Source organism: Pinus tabuliformis, chromosome 1_2 (assembly GCF_031772625.1).
Source record: "Pinus tabuliformis cultivar Carrire ecotype Pingquan chromosome 1_2, CPIR1, whole genome shotgun sequence".
Lineage (NCBI taxonomy): Eukaryota > Viridiplantae > Streptophyta > Pinopsida > Pinales > Pinaceae > Pinus > Pinus tabuliformis.
The window spans coordinates 1,072,491,083-1,072,514,567 of NC_142298.1; positions in this window are offsets into that span (position 1 = coordinate 1,072,491,083).

Sequence of the window (23,485 nt, forward strand, 5' to 3'; positions counted from 1 at the left end):
TGTTGTAAGAGGTTCTACTATCGCCCATAATTCTTAACAAACTTATGATAATACCTTGTCAACCCAAGAAATCCTTGCAGATTCTTTATGTATGTGGGGATTTTCCATTCCTTAATGGCTTTAATTTCACTAGGGTCTACCTTCACACCTTCATGAGATACAATATGACCCAGATATTCAACCTCTTATGCTCCAAATAGAGATTTGGAGATTTTTTCATATAATTGTTTCTCGTCGAATAGTTTGAGCACCCTGTCAACATGTTGAATATGATCCTTCCAAGACTTGTTGTAGATTAGTATATCATCAAGAAATACTAACACAAATTCTCTAAGGAAGGGTTTGAAAATGGAATTCATCAAACCTTGAAATGTAGAAGGTGCACTGGTAAGGCCAAAAGGCATGACCAAAAATTCATAATGACCCTCATGAATTCTAAATATTCTTTTTGGAATCTCTTCAGTCTTCATTCTAATTTGATGATATCTTGAATGAAGATCCAACTTGGTGACATAAATTGATCCATGCAATTCATCCAATAATTCATCAATGATAGGAATGGGGAATTTATCTTTAATAGTGAGCTTGTTGAGCTCCCTATAATCCGAACACATGCACCATGACCCATCCTTCTTGTGCACCAATACTACTGCAGTAGAGAAACAAATTTGACTGGGTTGAATTATACTAGCCTCTAACATTTCTGTAACCATACATTTAATTTCACTCTAGTGGGCATAGGGATATATGCAGGGCCTGATGTTTGGAGGAACACTTCCTAGAATCAAATGAATAGAATGATCATGATCACGAATAGGTGGGAGGCCTTTGGGAGTCTCAAATACCTTGGAATGATTGTCTAAGGCTTTTTCAGTATCTGGAGAAATAGATTATTTTGATGTGGGAACCTCTAGCAAACATAATTGTGCAATTACTCCTCATTTTATTTGTTTATACGCTTTGTTATTATGTTAGATCCAATTATCTTTCTCGGTTTCCCTGTGATGCACGTTAATTCAACTTCCTTTCGTTCCAAAAAAAAATTCATGAAAGGTCCTTGAAAATTAAAAGCTATTGTACCCAAGGATTGTAGCCATTAGAATCCTAGTACAACATTGGCACCACCCATTCGAATGGAAAACATTAGGCTATTCAATACATAGTCTCCCATGGATAGCTTGATATTATGGCACTTTCTAGGGAAATTTATGGTTCCTCCATTTGCAACAGTCACTTGAACCTCTAGTGCTGGACATAGGAAGAAATTCAATTCCTTCGCTATCTTACAATGAATAAAATTATGGGTACTTCCCAAATCAATCAACACTATTACCTTCTTCTTCTTGATACGTCCTTCTATCTTGATAGTTTGAGGAGTGGTAATTTCAGCCAATGCATTACAAGATATTGTCGGATTCATTTCTTATTTCTCTAGGGTTTATTCCTAGTGTAGATCCTCTTCTCTTGACGTTTCTTGTTCATTTTCTTACTCCTACTCACAATCTATGTAAAATAATTTATTCTCAGCACACTTATCACCTTTAGCATATTTGTTATCACAACTGTAACAAAGCCCTTTTGCTCTTTTTTCTTCCAAGTGTTGTGGTGTTAACCTTGTTGGTTGTGGAAGGCTATGGGCAACAAAACTTCTATATTTATAGTTGTGAGTGGTAAGCTTCCTTGTTGCCATAATGTTGCTTTCCATATTTCTTGCCAACCTGGATTCCTTCCCCAATGAATCAGGTTCCCAAAGGCGAACCTCATGTTGGATGTTATACTTTAAAGTCCCTATGAACACATCAATCTTATGCTCCTTTAGAATATATTTTACCCTTATAATTCCTCGATGTGCTCCATCATTGAACCCTTTTGTTTGAGATTTATCAATTGGCTAAAAAAAGGGTTTCTTTATGTATCCTCATAATGTGCTATCATTTCTTCCGTAAAAATTTCCCAAGTGATAATTTGTTTACGAGAGCAAAGCCATCAACACCATACAAACTGATTTGGTTCCGAATATAAAGTTGCAATGCTTACCTTTTATGTGTTTTCCACATTATGGAGATCAAAATATTGCTCCATCTATAGTATCCATGTTACGGGATCCTTGCCAGCAAACTTCCTCATATCGATATTTGGAACATGGTGGGTCTTCAATCCATTGTTAGAGTCTATTAAGTCATGATTAACATTTCTTTTGTTCTCCTCATGAGTTTCCTTTACTACCCTTTCACCATTAGTAAGCATTTATTATAGCAAAATTTTCAAATCTATCTTCAAGTAGTCCATGTTGGGTTTAATTTTTTCTTCTATACCATCCATTTTAGCTTCCATGCGTTTCTTTAAACCATCCATCTTAGCTTCCATGTCATCCATCTTATCTTCCATGCATTTCTTTAAATTGTCCATCTTATTTTCTGTTACTTTTTGTGAGAGTGAATTTTGTTGCACTTGGTCTCGTAATTTTGATATATCATGTTGCATTTCTTCATCTTCTTCATGAGTCGTGCTAGAGCTTTAAGGTTGCTTACTAGGTGTTTCCAAATTCTTTCTTTGGGGCATCAATTAATGATAATATTGCTTCACTATGCCATTTTAATTCCTTCAAACTATTTTTTCAAACCAAACTTATGCAAAATTTTAAAAAAACTACACACCTTTTTTCACTTTGTAGGACCTCGATATTGAATCTATTTTATCCCTGTAATTTCAGATCTCCAAGGTCTGAAATTGTATTGTGCGGTATCCCTCTGAGTCCTCTTTCCAACCCCACAAGCCTTATCAAGATTTGATTCTTCAAGGAAGAGTTATCCCAAATCTTACACGATGACCTAATTATAGACTCGTTTAGTAGAGAGAACTTGTATGAAGTGCCATGTGTAACTGTTTTTAACATAGAACCTGAAATTGATAAAAGGAAAACTACAGATTGTCCTCTCTCTGTAAAGTTTTATGAAATTTCAATTTGATGCTCATAGAGAAGCTTAAGACGATTTTCCTTAGGTCACATGTTTGATATATAATTCGAGAGCCTGCAAAAACCCTAACTTCCTTGGATGCTATCTCCATAAATATAGAGAGAAAAGATCGAAAATTCAGAACCGAGGTTCATCGAGGTTTCATATCAAATGGGTATTAATTTCAGCTTCTGAATGGTCATAGAAAAATAGTTTTAGCGAAAATTCCACGATGACCTATTTGGAGCAGTGAAACCCTAGAATCAAAAGCTCTAATACCAAATGTTATGTAACCATCTCACAAAATAGAAGAAAATATAGATGAACGACTTCAAAATCTGCCCCTTTGAGGGGAAAATCTTCTTTATATTACATAAATGAATAATTCTTGGATGATACAAATGACAAAACCTCCTTTCTATATATAGGAGTCTAAGGGGTCACAATATAATCAAAGTTGACATAACAATAATAATATAAGGGCACAACAATAATAATAGTGGCCTTGTATGGGGCATAATAATAACAATATGGGGACAATAGGGGCACAACAATAACAATAATGGATACAATGACAATAATAATGGGGGAATCACTAGTATTATAGGGACCTAACACCAAAAGTAGAGGTGTTGTGGTGACATTCAAGGTTCATCACCAATAATGATTTATAATGATGGATAGTTACCGTTGCCACTTCATATGGGAAATGGTGACAAACCTTATCCTCTGTCACCAAAAAATTGAACATCATGAAAGGTGGCATCGTAAAAAGTATTGGTGTTGTGGTGACATTCAAAGTCTGTCATGAATAATGATTATAATGATAATTAATGACCATCACCATTTCATTTGAATAACATGGATATATGGAGATGGAACTTTCATGGTCATCACTATTGATGCATATATATCGTGGAGGTCGTTGACTGCAACCATTTCATATTTTGGTGAGGGTCAAAAAATGTCACCATAAGCTCATTGGTGATGGTCAAAAGTGCCTCTGATACCAAAAACTAATTTTCACCATTCCATATGAATATCATGGCACGATGGAATTGACCACCAACCTCCTTCCTGTAAAGCGGGTCCTCTTCCATTGATCTAGCACTTTGTAAAGAAATAAGCTTTAAGAAATTAAACCTAGAAACTTTATAAATTATAAATTATACAACTTTCAATAAATTATGGAACTTTGTAAAGTCTTTGACATTTTACTAAACAAGAAAAATAACATCAAAGTTGCAAGTCCCTACCTCATGGTTATGGAATTTATGGAAAGTGGGTGGAGGGAAAAATAGTTACGTATAGGATACTCAATATGTTTACTTGAATACTCAATCAGAAGTGAAACTTTGAAGATATTTATATAGCCTATAAATGTGTTAGGTCCCTATACTACTAGTGTTACCTCTTATTGTTATTAGTACAACCCCCTTATTATATTGTTGTGCCCATGTAGTCCCCATACTGTTATTATTGTGCCCCATAGAAACCCACTATTGTTATTATTGGTCCCTTACATTATTATTGTTATTTTGACTCCGATTATATTATGACCCCTTAGACTCCTATATATAGAAAGGGGGTCTTGTCATTTGTATCATCTAAGAATTGTTCATTTGTGTGATGTGAAGGAGGTTTCCCCCTCGAAGAGGCTGAATTATAAAGCGTTTATATTTCTTTTCTATCTTTTTGTGAGGTGGTTTCATAACATTTGGTATCAAATCTTTGGATTCTAGGGTTTCGCTGCTCCAAACAGGTCATCATGGCATTTCGCTATAATGTTTTCTCTATGAAGTTTCAGAAGCTACAAGAAGAACCCATTTGAGAAGGAATGAGTGTGAGCCTCAGGTCTGAGTTTAAGATCTTATCATGCTATAGTTTCAGATATATGATCTTAGGAAGTTAGGGATTTTGCAAGCTCCAAAATTTCATCTCAAACAGGTCATCGTGGAATTTCCGGCATAATATGTTTTCTATGAAGTTTCAATATCTAAAACTAAAACCGATTTGAGCAAAAATCTTGATGAAGCTTGGGTCTGAATCGCAGACTCACTATATGCTTGGAGATATAATTTGAGGAAGTTTGATTTTCTACTGACTCTTGAATTACATTCTAAATAGGTGACTTTGGGAAAATAATCATAACTTTCTCTCTAAGCAACAAATTGAAATTTAGTAAGAAGCTATAGAAAGAGGACAAAGTGTAGTATTTTTTGTATATTTTTCAGATCCAAAGGTCAAAACAGTGACATGTGGCATGCCGCACAAATTCAATCTACTGAAACATTATATAATAAGGTCATCCTAGGAGATTCGACATAACTCTTTCTTGGAGAATCAAATTCTGATCAAACTTGCGGGGTTCGAAAGAGGAATCAAAGGGATACTATGGGACGCAATTTTAGAACTTGGAGATCTGAAAGTATGCAGTTACAGTCGTTTCAAGATCAAGCTCCTAAAATCAAGAAAAGGTGATATGGGGAAGTTTGATGGCAAGGATCTGGTAAATTGAATACTACAGATGGAGTAATTTTTTTTATTTACATGAGGTTCAACTGTTACAAACAGTACATATTGCATCTTTATATTTAGAACCAAATAAATTTTATGGTATAAAGGGCTTTGTTCTCGTAAATCACTTGTCACTTGGTCAATTTTCACGGAGGAAATGATAGCACATTATGAGGATAGAAAGGGAAACACCTTCTTTAGCCAATTGATGAATCTCAAACAAAAGGGTTCAATGGTAGAGAACATTGAGGACTTTCAAAAATTGAATATAAGGGTAAATGATATTACAGAGAAGAAAAGGATTGATGTCTTCATAGGGACTTTAATGGATAACATTCAACATGAGGTTTGTCTTTGGGAACCTGATTCATTGGGGAAGGCATTCAGGTTGGCAAGGAAAATTGAAAGCAAAATTATGGAAATAATGAATCTCACCACTCATGACTATAATTATTGAAGTGTTTTTTCTCCTAGCATTCCACAACCTACAAGTTTTACACCACAACAATTGGAAGTAAAAAGAGAAAAATGGCTTTGTTACAATTGTGATAGAAAATACACTAAAGGTCATAAGTTTGTTGAGAAGAAGTTATTTTACATATATTATGAAGAGGAGGAAGAAAAGGATCAAAACATCAAAAGAAGAGTATATACACCAAGAACCAACCCGAGAGAAAGAAGAAATGAATCTGACTATATCTTGTAAAGCATTGGCAAGAACTACCACTCCTCAAAATCTCAAGATAGAAGGATATATCAATAAGAAAAAGGTTCAAGAAGTGAAAGGTCACATCAAGAAAGAAGAAATGAATCCTACCATATCTTGTAATGTATTGGTTGGAATTACCACTCCTCTAACTATCAAAATAGAAGGACATATCAAGAAGAAAAATGTTCAAGAAGTGAAAGATCACATCGAGCATCAAGAAATGAATCAGACCATATCTTGTAATGCATTGGAAGAAATTACCACTCCTCAAACTCTCATGATAGAAGGACATCAAGAAGAAAAAGATTCAAGCAGTGAAAGATCACATCGAGTATCAACAACAAATTCTTCAATTTTTAAAGGATAATGCCACTTTGGTGCAGAATCGAATGAAACAACATGCTAATCAACATCGTAGTGAAAGAAGTTTCAATGTAGGTGATTGTGTATTTTTATGAATACATATCAAGCAAGTTATTTATGTGAAGGAAATGTTGGCAATACTACATGCACCTAAGAAATGACGACCTTACCGAATGGGAAGACACTTCAAGTTAAAAATGGATCATGATAGTCTTAAATACTTTTTAGAAAAAAGATTATCTTTAGAAGAACATAACAAATGGGTCACAAATATTTTGGGTTATGACTTTGAAATCATCTAGAAAAAATGGAAGAAAAATTTTGTTGCAGATGCACTGTCAAGAAAGGATGAGGATGTGGAAGCATTGTTTTGTGCTATTTCTATTATCTAACCATATTGGATAAAAGAAGCAAGGGATGAATGGAAGAAGGATGAAGAAGTGTGGCCACTCATTCAAAAATTGCAGAAGATCCTAGTTCAAACAATATTTCCAGAACATGACGAGGAAGGGAAAATCATATTGGAACCTGGAGAAGTTAGGGAAAAAAGAACCTGACAGCTACGAAATCAATCAATTTCAGAGTATCTTATCAAGTGTAAGAACTTACCCACTGAAGAATCCACATGTGAGGATAAGAATTTTATACAGAAGCATCAAGAACTACTCAAGCGTTGAGGACAACACTTTTTGAAGGAGAGGGGCATGTTAGGTCCCTATACTACTAGTGTTACCCCTTATTGTTATTAGTTAAACCCCCTTATTATATTGTTGTGGCCATGTAGTCACCATATTGTTATTATTGTGCCCCATAGAATCCCACTATTGTTATTATTGGTCCCTTAAATTATTATTGTTATGTCGGCTCTGATCATATTATGACCCCTTAGACTCCTATATATAGAAAGGAGGCCTTGTCATTTGTATCATCTAAGAATTGTTCATTTTTGTAATGTAAAGGAGGTTTCCCCCTCAAAGAGGCTAAATTCTAAGGCATTTATCTATCTTTTCTATCTTTTTTTGAGCTGGTTTCGTAAAAAAACGACCTATAATTATCAGATTTAAAATCTGCAATTACACCAAAGATTGAGTTCTAACATTGTGAATCATGTAAATTATAGAAACAACATAAAATGTTGGCTCTAAAAATTTTATTTGTATGCCAAAAGGTAGAAAACTATGAGTATATATGATGCAACTCTGTCTAATGAGCTATATCCTTGAATCCTAGTAGTTATGGGTTCTAGAAAACTAATTGGGAGCGCTTCTCATTGTTAATTAATTCAATATGTCAAAATGAAGTAACCAATAGCAATGATCCTCAAATGTAACCACTAAAAAAATGTTAAAATTGTAAGCACAAAGTTTGGCTAATATTCGTTACACCAACAAAATATCCAAGGGGAATTCAAACACTTCCAAATCCACACCAAGCACAAGTATCCAAAGATGCAATTGCATGGATACAAAAAATCACTCTCTACCTCTTAATGATAACTATGTCCTCCCACAAGTACTTCAACTAGCAAAGGGGTGTGAAGACAATTACCTCAAAGAAAAAAGAACTACACAATACAAAAATAAACTTCATCCCCCCTCTACCTTTATAGAATAGATCTAGGGGAATAACAAAAATATCCATAGAGAATAGGATTATAGTGGGAAAAATAAATATGATAAGCAAAAAAATAACCAACAAAGAAATCTACTAATTTGAACGTGTCCACATGTACTCAAAGATTATAGGAAACAAAAGAACCCGACATGATTGATTATACACTTAATAAAATGGCATTTACTTCTTTAGTAAAAGGGAAGAAAATTCCAGCCACTTTTATATTTCCCACTGGAATAAATCCTCTATGTATGGCATTGGGGTTTTGTACTACACTCTATGCTTACTCTCCAACATTAAAACAAGAGTGGTTGTAGAGGAAGCCAATCCTTGCCAACTTGATTTTGTAGACCAACATACTACATTACTAGTGATTTTTATACTTCGTCTTTGGAACTCCTAATCAGGTAAAAGAAGAGGATTTCAGGAAAAGGCACCTGAAGAAACAATGTTATCATCAACAACATAAACATAGTCTAGCCCTGTATTCCATAGTCATGTAACTTGCTAATTCTTTTGAAAAAAATTGCAACAATAAATGATGCAAATCAAAATCCAATGAACGAGCATTAAGGCAGAACAGGCTATATTGATATTTGAAGTGCAATATTGCATCAGGAGCTCTAGGATCACATCTCCATATTGTAATACTATTGTTTTTCATTCCTAGAAGACAATAGTCGAGGCATTAATATAATTGTTGATTTGTGTTATAATGCCCCACATTTGAGACAATTTACAGAAACACTTCTCAACAAATTTTGTGAAGATTATAGCAAAACATAATCAACAATGTTAATGAAATTCAAATAATATTCATGAACATCCCAACTACTTTCACATCACAGTTACAAATTATTAGGATGTTCAATGTAAAATCAGCATAGTCTATAAACCATATACTATAGGGAAGACATTTATCAAAACAATGGATAAGAAAAATAGTTGAATTAAAGAGCCTTCCTTGTATAGAAAATTATAAAAACAAATACACATCCATGACTTAAATAATGCAATAAAACGAAAAAGAAAACTTGAATAAGAGTAAGACCTCCTAAAATTATCCAATGTTTAGCATACTTGGTAGGCCTATAGCTAAGCTTGTTCTCCAATAATTGTTTGCATAATGCAGAGGAACGTTTTCTATAGAAGCTTCACTTGACTCGCTCTCAGCTGGCTTTCGTTCTTGTTGTTAGTGTCGGTATCTTCATCCCTCCATCAATGATCAAAATACTCTTGTTGCATTGAATGTTAGGTGTCTCATCTTATCATCTGCATTCCATTAGGATCATGGATCATCTGACGGTAGTGGCATTTTATAAATTTTCCCTCATGGTCTTTACCTGCTGGTTCATTTTCATACATTCAGGTTATTTACAGTCATTTTCTGCCATTATATTTGCAAAATTGATTTTTAGGGTTTTAGGTCTCATTAGGTCTATGGTTTTGTCAATAAAGTCTTGCAAAAGCTCAATAATGGTCAGCAGGCACATGAGGAAGTCAAATAAAGTCTCAGCAACAAAAATTTCAATAATCACATGCTCAGTGATTGATTTTTCCTCAAAACCTTGTTTTGAGGAAAAATAGAGTTTTTTATATTTTATGTACAAAATTTCATGTAATTTCATTTTTCCTATATGTAATAATTTCGAGATGCAGCCCTGGTCACCTTGCCAAGCTCCTGCACTCCAGCTCCTGCAAAAGAGTCAAAATTTCAAAGCATTTAGTCCATCAAAGGCAAAAAACAAGTCAAACTGCCAAAACAGAGTTTTAAAAGAAAGTGAAAGGCAAACATTACAAAGTGGGTTTTTATAAGTGAAAAAATAAAATCCTTTGTATATAAAGCCTTTCTCATGTTGAAGACATCATTTGTGTGCCAAAAAAGAAAGTGAGCAAGCCAAGTTGCGATTTGAGGAGCAAAAGGAAAAAACCACAACAAAAATTGTGAGAGTTCCTGGTGCAGCGCACTTGGGTCGAGGCGTGGCACACCTGGTCAGCACGGTGCACACAATGCAGGTTTAACACAGGAATTGTAATGGGTGCAATGCACTAGAGAGGCGTGGCACACCTGTTAGTGGGCGTGGCACACCTGCCTCCAAAGCCCGAAACTCATCCAAATCACCTCCTCCAAGCTCCAAACTTGCAAATTTCCTCCTTCCAGGTAAGTCAAGCATCTCATATTGCCAATGTAAGGGTTTTGATCAATTTTTATGGTGTTTCAATAGGTAAAAAACAAAACCCTACTTCCTTTCACATTCAATTGAAAAAGTTACGTAGGGTTTGGAAAATTGCAATTTTGTTGTCTTACTCCCCTCATTTCATTTTCCCTCCCCTCTCTCATTCACACTCACCCATTCCCTTATCCCCAAAACTAAAAACCCTAATACCTAATCCCACTACTCCCAAACCCTAATTGGCATCTCTAAACCCTAATCCTTATTCCCCAAACCCTGCCATTCCCAAAAACCCTACAAGCAGCATCACAATCCCTCATTCACTATCCCCCATCATCAAATCCCTATCATTTAACAACAAATACCTATTGTTCCTATAAAATCTCTTCATACTCATCAAAGAACATCAAACAATGGAAAACATGGAGACAAATTCATCTTATGACAAAGATGAGGAAATAGTAAGTGATTCCTCCAAAGAAATTCATGCACCAAGGAGACCTCACAAGGGAGGAAAACACATCTGGGAGGAGCCCACTACACTTACTGAGCTATTGGCTTGCCCTCTTACTGTAGCATGCTTCAAACATCAATCTTGCTACCAATTTTGTGAGATGGTGGAAAGAGTCAAATGCCACCATGAGCTTGCTAGACTTTCCGTGCTCCATCTTCACAATGGCTAGGTCAATTTGGTAGGTGTGACATTCACTTTGACACCTGAGACTATAGCTGAAGCAACAGGCATTCCGAATGTGGGTGAGTAGTGGAATAAGGGACAACTGGTGGACAGAGATCATTATGAGCCTTATATCAAGGCTAGTTTTCAGAGGCATATCAGTAGGGTCTTCCCTTTCAGATACCTACAGGATACATATGCTCCCCTTATGAAACTCATAATCAAATATTTCAGCTATGAAGGTAGATTTTCTTGCCTATACACCTATCATGTCAGATTATTAATGCATTTTACTAGAGTGAGGATGATGAACATCCCCTATTTCATATGCCAGAATATTGAGAAAATGATTACATTGGTGCAAAGGAAACCTCCTCATCAATAGTATAACATCATCTATCACTTTGCATTGATCAAGATTGTGGTTTTGAATCAGTTGAGTTTATTGAATGTTTCATGTGATGATTTAATTTCACATGAGGTCTTCACAAGCCCTCAAGTGCCCCCATCAATTTTTCATGAGGCAAGAGAGCCTTCACATCAGCAAGAGGTGCATGAGACTCAAAACACCAGTGTGCCAATGTTTGTCACTTACCAAAAGGGCATAAGGAGGTTGTTTGCAGCAGCAAAATGAGTACTATCTCCACCCGAGGTGGAAGGGGTCTCGTTTCCTTCAACAGCAAAGTAGGTACAGGACAAAGGTAAGCAGCCATTTCATGATGAGTGGCCTTAAAAAGTTCAAGAGAGAGACTTCATTCTCATTCAAGATGATGACATTGATTTGGGCTCCCAAAGCTCAAAGCTCAAGGAGATCATCCAAGAATAGCAAGCTAACATTCATGGCTTGTCTCTCAACCTAGAAAGAGCCAAGTGGGAAATCAATTATCTTGAGCAAAGGAATAAGTAGTTGGAAGACCTGCAAACTATCATGGAGCTCCAAAACATATGAGAAAATTGGCAAGCTGCCAAAAAGAAGAAAATCAAGTTGACACCACTTGAGAAAGAAATTGAAGCTAATCATGAATCTTGGCCTGAGAGGTCAAACATGCACTTGGAGAAGATGCTAGAGAAGGCAAATAAAGAGAAAAATATGTTGAGGCACATGCCCAATCACTATTTGGAAAGAAACAAAGTTTTCAAAGCAAGAATAAGGACTTTGAAGGCCAAGTTGAGGAAAGCTTTGAGGAGAAAGAAAGAGAAAGACAAGCTCAAGATTCTGGTTGAGGCTTCCTTAGCCCAACATATTACTTAATGTAGGTCACTCAGCCCAAATTTCAAGAAATTTGGCACACTTTTTGTCAATTTTGAATTTTTGGAGCAAAACACAGATTTTTCTTCCTAGTGTGTAGTGCCACCTAGCACTCGCTTTTGCTAGGGACTTCCTCTGGAGGAAAACTTAGCATTTTTGGATTCCTCATGCAAAATTATTAATACCCAGAAATGGCCAAGAAATTTTGTCAAGTTTTGAGCTTCCAAAAGGGTCAAAAACACCTAAAAAATGCCCTTTCTGTGCCTTTTTGGCCACACAGGAAGCAATGTTGGGAGAATTCACCTTTGGAGGGGAAAAAGGACACTAAATTTAGAAATTCCACCTATTATGGAAAGTAGATAGACAAAGCTTTCTAACAAGCTCACTTGGAGAAAAGTTTGTGCACGGGAAGGCCTCCAAAATCAATTGCAAAAAGGTGATACGCACGGGGACAATGGCACGACGCACAAGATGGAAAATTGACTCTTTTGCCAAAACACTATGTTTTTCGCCTAGTTTTTTCTCAGTTTGACTTTTCTCTCTCTTATAGTCAAACTCATGATGTAATTTGATGTAACATGATGGAATTTGATGTAAAAATGTTAAAATTTCACTCATGGAGGCAGATGCATCATGAAAAAGTAGTTTTGAACTGAATGAATCCGTTTCCTACATTTTAGAGGCAAGATGTTCCACTGCCTACTTTTCAGTTCTTAGTTTAGATCTTGTTGAAATAGATCCTAAACTCATGAATTCGACCCCTAAAGCCTAGCACAAGTTGTTTTTTGCCTATATCTAGTAGTTTTTTAGTCATTTCTAAAGGTTGGACTCTTGTGAATGCTTTGAGTATTATTGTACATTCATCTCTAAAGTTTGGCAAAGGAATAGACCAGGGTTTGTAGCATTTTGTGGGATTCTTGTGGCAACTTGATTTGGTATTCTTTTTCCTTCTATAATGCAAGTTTACATGTGTTTATGTATGCCATCATCTCTTTCTGTTCAACTTAACTAAATGAGTCAAGGATAAAGGTATAATTCATTGATGTTGCAGTGCTCTACCTAGGGTTTGTTTAGTTATTTATGTTTTCAACTATTTGAAGAGGATCCCTGAGACTTGCATGCCCTCTCAAACTCCTCACCAGGATTAAGACTCTCCATCTCTCTTATTTCAAATTACTTAACCATTTTCCTACCTTGCCCCATAGAAACCTTTGCAAGACTATGTCCATTCCCTAGACCCAAATCAGCCTTTCACATTTGAGCCAGCAAACCAAAATTAAATTCAATCGAACTCCTCTAAGCATATACCCAGCCTAAAAATAGTCTCTAAATCAGGAATCTCAAGCCTTATTGACCATATTATTCTGAGATTGACAAGGAGAGAGCCCTCTCCCGACCTGGTAGGGCTAGGTGCCAGGTTAAGCGTGGTTTGATGTTACCCTAGATCTTGCCTTTCTCAGCCTGAGGTAGATTTAGGACATAACACATGTATGAGAGAAACACGAGTAGGAGGCAAGAAGCCAATCTAGAAAAAAATTGAAGAGAATAACATGTGGCCAATCTGGACAATTAGGTAGCTAGATGCAGCAAGGGGCTCATGAAATCATGGTGAAACTCATTTGGTTTGATCCATCATCGTAGGTAAATTCCACTTTACATCATCAATTGATTGAGCTTCATTTACCTAACATAAAATATGCCGCAAATTATCTATGTTGTTATTTTTTATGACTCACATAGGAACGAAACCTGAGTCACTAGAAATCAACAAAAGAAATTGCAATATATTCAGGGTCATATGTAATACAACTTAGAATACAAAAAAATGATTATTTATTCTTGATAGGATACATGAAATCAAATCTTGGAGGTTCCATTGATGATAGGAAATCCACCTCTAGATTTGTTTTCTTTTTAGGATCTAGTCCTATGTCATGGGGGAACAAGAAGTGGAAATTTGTTTCTCAATCTTCCACTGAAGTAGAATATTGCACAATAGGAGGATCTATCTTCAAAGTAGCTACATCACATACTTGCAATATTGGGTGTACCACAAATACATTAGATGATCTTGTAGTGCATCAATTAAGGTGTTTTATAACTTGTTTTCAATCCACTATTTCATGAGCACACAATACATCGAGGTTAAATACCAATTCAAAAGAAAACATGTTCAACAATAGACATGAAACTCCAGTTTTCTTCACTCAATATCAACATGTAGATATCTTCACCAAGTCACTTTGATGTTATAATCTTGAGGCATTCTAAGTCTCTCTCATGTACTTCTAAGAGCCTGAATTAATTGAGGGGGATGTTAGAATAATTACATCATAGTATATGTAAATAAACCAATGTAAATGAGGTATTGGGCAGCACAAAACTTACAAGTAGAATACATTTAGTCCATTCTATTAGAAGTCTCAGAACAGGTTTGAGATCCTAGTATATATGAACTAAGTTAGCTATTTTGTATAAAATATGCATATGCTCCAATGAATAAATCAAGACTTCCAAGTCTTTATTTGTGTTGCAAAGATTTGTATTTTACACCAATATGGAATAGGTATTGTTAGCTAGCTACAAAGTAATGTACATGTCAAAGGAAAAGTCAACAAGAGGAATCCATTTCTATGACTTTTGGGGCACAATTACTACACTACATATCTTTGAATGACCCTTGTGTAAATATATTACTATCTTTAAATATCTATCATATTATAGGACCACAAGCATACCTCCCTATTTAATGCAGAGCTTCTCTTCTATAGGTAGTGAGAGAATATGCCCTTATGGATGTGTATTTTACCATTTTTCTACCTACTTTTAGTCACTTTCACCCCTAATCAGAATGATTAAGATCTACACTATGTTGACATTCAAATATTTACACAGTTATACAAATCATCTAGTAGGACTATGAGACAATAGATCCAAACTCCTAGTACACACCTTTATGGAGCATGCCAAGAAGGACAATTCAACATTTCATTGCTAATTCATTAACTGCCAGAGCAGAGGGATTAACCTTAGATGGTAGTAAAAACATTCCATCTACCTACGTATTTTATGAGATTTTTCAAGGCTACTTCCTGAGTTAAAGCAACAGATCCTTGTGATCTCAAAGTCAATGTTGCAATGCAAATATTGTTTTGGGGAATCTATCATTGAGGGTCCAAAAATAAACTAATTAGAAATGTTGAGGAAAATATTGGAAGTTTTTGACTTGTAGATATAAGTTATAAAATCATTGATGAGCCTATTTTCTTCAGAAACTAAATAAGAGTTGAAAATTAATGGGATAATTCCAACACACTAATGACAAATTGATTGGGGTAGAATGATCATTATTCCAAACTTCTAAGAAAAATTATGCCTTATATAAACCATGCTACATTTGATTAGTCACTAGCAAAACAAAATTTCAAAGGTAAATTAGATTACATGTTTTACTAACTATTGTGAACCTCAATGAACCCGACCTCTCTAGGGCTTGTGGTGTTTTAAGTATCTAATTTTCCATTGTCAACGCTTGATAATTTTACTTCCATATACAACTTTGATATAAGGTAATTTTTCATGTACAACTTTGATATAAAGTAATGTGGTTGTGACTTTCAGTACCTTCACTAGTCTTTACTTGCATGGTGTTTCTGAGTTGTGAGGTGCAGACAACCTTTTCAACTGTATTATCTAATATCAACACATCTAGGCTTTGATTTATGTAAAGGTTGAAGGTTCCCTTGAGAAAAATGAATATGGAACCCTGTGAATGAAGAGAATCATAGAAGAAAGATAATTATGTGGTTGCTATATTGCTAGATTAGGTTCAATACCAATTCAAACAAAACATATTCAAAAATACAACATGCATCTCCAGTTTTCTCCACTCAATATCAACGTGCATATATCTTCACGAAGTCACTTGCATGTGAAAATATTGAGGCATTCTAAGATTATCTCTCTTGTACTTATAAGAGTCTGAATTAATTGAGGGGGATGCTAGAATAATTACAACATAGTATATGTAAATAAACCAATGTAAATGAGGTGTTGTGAAGTACCAAACATACAAGTAGAATACATTTATTCCATTCTATAAGAAGTCTCAGAACAGGTTTGAGATCCTAATCTATATGAACTAAGTTAACTATTTTGTGTAAAATATGCATATGATCCAATGAATAAATCAAGACTATTAAATGTATATTTGTGCTACAAAGATTTGTATCCTACACCAATATGGAATAGGTAGTGTTAGCCAACTACAAAGTAATGTACATGTCAAAGACAAAATCAACAAGAGGAAGATAGTTCTATGACTTTTGGGGCACAATTTCTACACTACCTATCTTTGAATGTCCCTTGTGTAAATATATTTCTGTCTCTAAAGCTCTATCATATTATAGGATGAGAAGAATACTTCCCTATTTGATGCATAGATTCTCTTCCATAGGTGGAGAGAGAAATACCCTTATGGATGATGTACTTTACTATTTTTTTACCTACTTTCAGTCACTTTCACCCCTAATTGGAATGATTAAGCTCTACACTATGCTGACATTCAAAGATTTACACAGCTATATAAATCATCTACTAAGACTATGAGGCAATAGATCCAAACTCCTAGTAGGCACCTTTATGGAGCATGCCAAGAAGTATAATTTGACATTTCATCGCTAATTTCTTAACTACCAGAGCAGAAGGATTGACCTTGGATGGTAGTAAAATCATTCCATCTACCTACGTCTTTTATGATATTTTTCTATGCTACTGTCTGAGTTAAAGAAACAGATCCTTGTGATCTCAAAGTCAATGTTGCAAATATTTTTTTGGGGAAACTCTAAGAAACTCTGGTCATTATTAATATTATTAATTAATAATTTCTTAATGGGTTATTATGATATATATATATATATATATATATATATATATATATATATATATATATATATATATATATATATATATATATATATATATATATATATATATATATATATATGTATGTATATATATGTATGTATGTATATATATCTATATATATATATATATAAATAATTTTAATATTAATAAATAATTAGATATTTATAATTAATGACTAATTTTATAACAGTTAGTCATTTGATTGGAATTTAAAATTATATATATTTTTAAATTTATTAATAAAATAACTGATTTCCTAACGACTAGTTTCTAACGACTAATTCTGGTCACCGATGCATCCTTGCTATTTATTCATTAGGATCTATTTTCACCTTTTTCCTGAGGATGAACCACATTAGCTGGTTCAAAACATCTACCAAACAATAGTGATGTGATTAATCTGAAAGACATGCTTACTACATTATGGATCACAAAACCCTAATATCTAACATTATAACCCTACATGGAAGGGAAATGGCTGATAAATCTCGTCAATTTGAATTAGCTAGACTTTAAGTTGCAAAGAAAAAATCTGATCTTATGTTTCTTAAGTGTTGCAGGGATGCAACACTGATTCTAGTGTTCGCTCATATTAATCATCATTTAAATAATTCAAAGAACGAGTATATTTTTCTTAAAATGAGTTTAGCTTTAGTTAAGTCTAAAATTTGTGAAATTAGGAGGGTTCTTGATTTCCTGTTGTGCAATATTTTTCTTCACTTAGATTTGGAAAATGGCATGTTTAATGCTCTCTAACGAGTGGTTGAAGGTAGCTTGTCTCCAAAATCTCTTGATTTTGAAGAAATTTCAAAACATAAAAAAATGTCAAAATTTTGCAGCTACAAGGCGTCCTCTCTTCGGTTGTAGATAGTCGAACTTCCTCTCATCAAGCATTAAGTTAGATAAATGAGGAGTAGGTTTCAACCCTGAGCGCATGGGTTCAAAACCAAGTTTCAATTTCTTCCCCTAATTTTAATATCATGTCTTTTGTTTCCAAGTCCAATATTTTTCTGGATCCTTTAGCTTTTGGCAGAAAATCCCTCTCTAGCATCTTTGATCCCTCCTGTAGGTCTCTTTATAATGGATCTCCTTCCTCAAACTTGATAGGAGAAGTCAGTTTATCGACTTTGTCTCCGAATTGACTTTTCAGCAGTGAGATCTGTGTAAAATATTGTATAAAGTTCTATCCAGCTTTGGATTGTTCTCCATTAATCAATTTTGATTCCACAACTATAGTCAACACTGAATCGACCTCTCTAATCTGTGATATCAATGGTGATTTGATCGGCCTGACATTTAGTGACTGTATCAAGGCTTCCTCTCCCGAGCATTCTGAAGATCCATCATCCTCCTCTACTTTGGTGTCAGATGAACCCGATCTCTTTCCCTTGGCTCACATGATGTCCTCCTCGAACCATGCAGATGAGGACGCTATCATGATTTCTCACTTTCCTTCAGTGTCAAACCTTTGTCTTTGTTTGCATATAGAATCCCCTTCTCGTCGTTCAACTCCCTGTACCTGCATTGATCTGTCTTTTAATGACCCATCCCTTATTAATCCTAAGCTTCTTTCCCATAAAAGTTCTTCTCCCCATCAGTTTATTAACAACATTAATAAATGGTTGAACAATATTAAATTAATTATGAATGATTTAAATAATATTGTTTATAGTAATAAAAAGTTGATCAATGCTTTTGATAAGATTAAGGATTTAAATAATTATATATTTATTCATACCGATGATAAGAATAATAAGTGTGGTAATAATAATAACAACAACAACAACAACATTACTACTACTACTACTACTAATAATACTAGGTATAATAATAATAATTTCTCTTCTTCCTTTAAAAAAGTTATTAATCTTCGTAGTAAAAATTTTGGTCCTTTTCTTTTTAAGATTTTAAATAAGGGTCTTCATTTTTGCCTAACCCCCAATAAGATTCCCACTAATGACATTATTTGCAACATTGAATTTGGTATCAAGGAGCTTCCTGATAATGTTAAAGAGGTTATAAGGAAATATTTGATATCACTTTTATGAAGGCTAAGCCTCCCAAAAGAAACATTAGCAAAGATGAATTTGTTGCCCTTAAATATTGAAATGACAACCTTGACATTGTCATCCTAAAAGATGATAAAGGCATAGAAGTTGTCATTCTCAATAAATTAGACTATACGAATAAAATTATTGAACACCTCTATAATAGTGGTAGTTACATCAAGCTTAATAACAATCCTATTAAAAAAGTTAACAAATAAATATTAACTACCATTAATTCCATTAATTCCCTTAAACCTCTTTATAAGAAGCTTATTGAAAGCAATCCCCTTACCCTAAGGATTTATGGCCTTTGCAAGATTCATAAATTTTGGGTCCCCTTGAGACCTCTTGTTAACACAATCGGTGGACCTACATATCATCTAGCTAAATTCTTAGCTCAAATGCTCAAACCTCTTGTTGGTCGCACTGATTCCTTTGTTAAGGACTCTACTTCCTTTGTTAATGAATTGAAGGATATTCTGCTGGAACCTGGTGATTTTTTAGTGAGTTTTGATGTTGTCTCCCTTTATACTTGCATTCCTATTCAAGAGACCATTGACATCATAAATAATATCATTGACAATGACACTGCCAAATTAGTTGGCCTTTGCTTAACCTCTACTTTCTTCAGTTTTTAAGGTGAGTTCTTTGAACAAACTAGTGGGGTAAAGATGGGTTCTCCTCTTTCCCCTATCATTTCTAACTTATTCATGGAGGATTCTGGGGCTAAGGCCTTAGCTTCAGCTCCATTTCACCCTAAGTAATGGAAGAGATATGTTGATGATACTTGTTTCATTTGGCCTCACGGTCACAAAAAATTGGTTGTGTTTCTTAATCATATTAATTCTCAATCAGACTTCATCAAATTCATAATGGAGGTTGAAGTGAATTGGCATATTCCTTTCTTAGAGATCCTTCTGTCGAGGACGAATGATGGTTCTATTTCTCAACGAGTATTTCACAATAAAAATAACACATAACAATATCTCCATTCTAGTTCTCATCATTTTCCAGCACATAAATTAGGGGTACTTAGTACTCTAGCCACCCATTCTTTAAGAATTTTGGATGAGATGCAACTAGAAGAAGAAAAATATCATATTCTTAATTTTTTAAAAACTAATGGCTATAACAAGTCTCAAGGCATCAATGATTTCCAAAGAGCACATAAAGAGTCGAGGGTTAAGCTTCCTAGTGATGACCTAGTCTCTAAGGTGTGTTTCCTGTTTATCCAAGGGACTACTGACAAGATTTCTGACAAGCCTCATCATTGGGTAATTATATGGGCCTTAATTCACCTCCTAGCATAGTCAAACCAACTATTCTTATAACTTATTGCATACTTTTGAATATATTTTGTTTATGAGATGAGTTAGAGTTGGATATTTTGCTTTGTGTTCTAATGTGCATTTATTGGAGGATTAAAGGATAAAAGCAAGGAATTTTGGCAAAGACCATGGTCACAACTGGAATGGGACAAGGGAGAGGGATTATAGGAGGTAAATCCTCCTCATTTACTACCCCTCCATTTGAATTTTCCTCCATAATATTGGAGTGCAAACAACCAAATCATGATGATTAGAAGGCAACCGAGCAAGTGAAAGGAAAATGTAATGCCCCACTTAAATATTATCCTACAAATTTTGTTAATGTTTACATTATCTAAAAATATTGAGAAATATTGGTCTAATATAAAATTCATGATTTCCATTATTCAAATTCCCCACTTACCTTCTCAAATTGAATATTAGGTAGGATATGGTCTCCTTCCTTTTTTTCAAAATATATGTATTCATTTCACATTACCCAATGTACCCTCACATTTACTAAGGAGACGACATGGTCCTCTCCATGTAATTACATCTCACATTCCCCAATGTACCCTCACATTTACTTGGGAGAAGACATAGTCCTCTCCATCTTATTATCAATATATATATTCATTTCACATTCCCCAATGTACCCTCACATTTACTATGGAGAAGACATGGTCCTCTCCATGTAATTACATCTCACATTCCCCAATGTACCCTCACATTTACTTGGGAGAAGACATAGTCATCTCCATTTAATTATCGATATATATATATATTCACCTCACATTCCCAAATGTACTTTTCATATTTACTTGGGAGAAGATATGATCCTTTCCCATTAAATTCTCAATTTTATATTCATGTCACATTTCCAAATGTACCCCTAGCTTACTTTAGAGAAGAGAAGTCAATTGTAAGGATGGATGAGAAGTTAATGACATTAATGAGAGGTGGTTGAGATGGATAAGGGAAGGAGGGTATAAAAAGGGAAGGGAGAAGGAAGAAAGGGGAGGTTGGGGGGTCTTACTTATGATTGTGGGGGTTGGTTGTGATTGTTTGGACTTGTCATGATTTTTGGGAGACCTTGGAAATCTATGGAGGTTTCTTAGGTTTGAGAGGAGGAAAGTATTGTTATCTAGTTTTGCACATTCTTGTTGAGGACACACTATATCTGGTTGGACTTGGGCACGGAGGGCTAGGGAACCTGTGGATGTTTCCTGGGCTAGGAATTTATTTCCTAGTTGGATGGGAGGTAAATCCGGTTGGGTCGGCAAGAAGGAGCGTTTAGATAGAGCTATAATACAAAGGTATCATCATCAACCACTGGAATAGGTATTTTGACATGGACTACTCTTGTTAAGTTGATATGGATGGAATGCTCACCTTAATTTATGTTGCTTATGATAAAATAATAAGATGTTAAATGTTTAAAGCTATGTGAAAATGTCAGCAAGCTCCTTTTATTACTTTAATCAGCAAAAAAAAAAATAGATCTGTTAATGTATAATAGATTGAAGCTGTAATAATTGGTATTAGGCCCTTACACATGGTATCAGAGCTTTCGTTCAAAATCTGGAGCTTGAAGCCTACCCACTAGAGATTTTTCAAATCTAGTTGAATCTTTGAAGACCATGACATTACTAACCTGTAAATTGCACTTTAAAATGTTCTTTGCAATAGAAGCTTCCATCTAAGCTAAAATAACACTTTAGTTTCTGTTGCAACAAAATTTTCTGTTCTCGGGCAAATAAAATTGTGTAGACTGGCTGGAAATGGCGACTATTGGCAGACAGGCTCCTTCAATAATCCTTATTGCCCAATGAAAAACTAGACTCAATCAAGTAGTGACCTCTTTCTCTTCAACTTCGCCTCCCGTCTTTCATTCTCGTAGTTCTCCGGTACAGGTCAAAAGGGCAGGCACTCACAGCGCAGCGACTGTGGGTTTAGGGTTTAATAGATGGGTTTCTACCGTGCTAGTTTCTTCAAAAAAAATGCCCGCAGAAAGACTGGAGAAATCGTGTCGACTTTACTTGAAGCGGGTGGTGTCAAGATTAGCAAAGATAATGTAGTAAGGGAGAATGATCCAACAAACAATGTGCCGGATTCAATTTTTTCGAAAATAGGTGTGCAGCTTCATAGAAGGGACAATCACCCACTTGGGATCTTAAAGCGGGAGATCTACAATTACCTCGATAACAATTTTCCAGGCTTATTCAACAAGTTTGATAATCTTTGTCCCATTATATCTGTTAAAATGGTAAATGAAACTAAACAAGCTAGATTATTTGAACATCTTAAGGCAACATTTTGGTCTATTAGTATGGTTTTTTTTTTGCAAAGATACATTATTATTTCTCTTCTCAGGCAGTGATAAACCAAACAAAAAAAAACAAAAATTGGTTTATGTTTACTCAGGCTTTTATATGGTGTGATTATCTGTAATTGTTTTTCTTTGCTTTTGATTATCCTTATAAAATGTTGGGATTCTTTCTTCTTAGGTTATTTAGATGGTTATATTGTTTAAAGATAAGAAAATAGAACTAAACAAGCTCTCCCATAATTGAGACTTCGGTTTTCTAACCACTTGGAAATTAGATGCTCATAAGAGAATTAGCTTGACGCACTCTGTAATTTATTTGTCAACATTCCAAACTGTCATCGGAAGAATAGTATTACAAGGTATATGCCTTAGAAAGATAACATGAAAGAAAAGTAAGTTATTTGAATGTCCATAGATGGGGAAGAGCAATTGATGGGACCAGAAAATACATTAGGTACATAATAAACTAAATCTATAGATAGCACAGATGTAGTAGACAGCATCATTGTGTCCTGTCTATGTTTGACGAGACCACTTATTGGATTGTCATTGTCTCTGTTCTTAGCTTTTCAATACTATGGAAGACTTTTACTTATTGCCCAAATTTAGCTGATTC